Below are 689 nucleotides of genomic sequence, written 5' to 3' on the forward strand. Positions count from 1 at the left end.
ATGCTTACCGAAGAAAGAAAATGTATCGTGCTAAGCAACCTCCTCCCGCCCTGTGGTGCAAGTGATGTCCCTCTCTAAAAAAATGTACTCAATGGGACCGTAATGTTGACACCACACACACATTGACCTGCTGTGAGGAAAAAACGAGTTAGTACATTTCAAACATGAAAAAGGTCATTTTAAAATCAACATGAAAAACCAAAATCCCAAAGGTATCAAACTCAAAATAATGCTTACCGGAGAAAGAAAATGTTTTGTGCTAGGCACCCTCCTCCCGCCCTGTGGTGCAAGTGATGTCCCTCTCTCCAAAAATGTACTCAATGGGACCATAATGTTGCAACCACACACACGTTGACCTGCTGTGAGGAAAAAACGAGTTAGTACATGTCACACATGAAAAAGGTCATTTTAAAATCAACATGAAAAACCAAAATTCAAAAAGTATCAAACACAAAAAAATGCTTACCGAAGAAAGAAAATGTATCGTGCTAGGCGCCCTCGTCCTGACCTGTGGGGCAACTGATGTCCCTCCCTCCAAAGATGTACTCAATGGGACCATAATGTTGCAAAGACACACACGTTGACCTGCTGTGAGGAATAAATGAGTTAGTAGATTTTAAACATGAAAAAGGTCATTTTAAAATCAACATGAAAAACCAAAATTCCAAAAGTATCAAACACAAAATAAT

Source organism: Schistocerca cancellata, unplaced genomic scaffold (assembly GCF_023864275.1).
Source record: "Schistocerca cancellata isolate TAMUIC-IGC-003103 unplaced genomic scaffold, iqSchCanc2.1 HiC_scaffold_1077, whole genome shotgun sequence".
Lineage (NCBI taxonomy): Eukaryota > Metazoa > Arthropoda > Insecta > Orthoptera > Acrididae > Schistocerca > Schistocerca cancellata.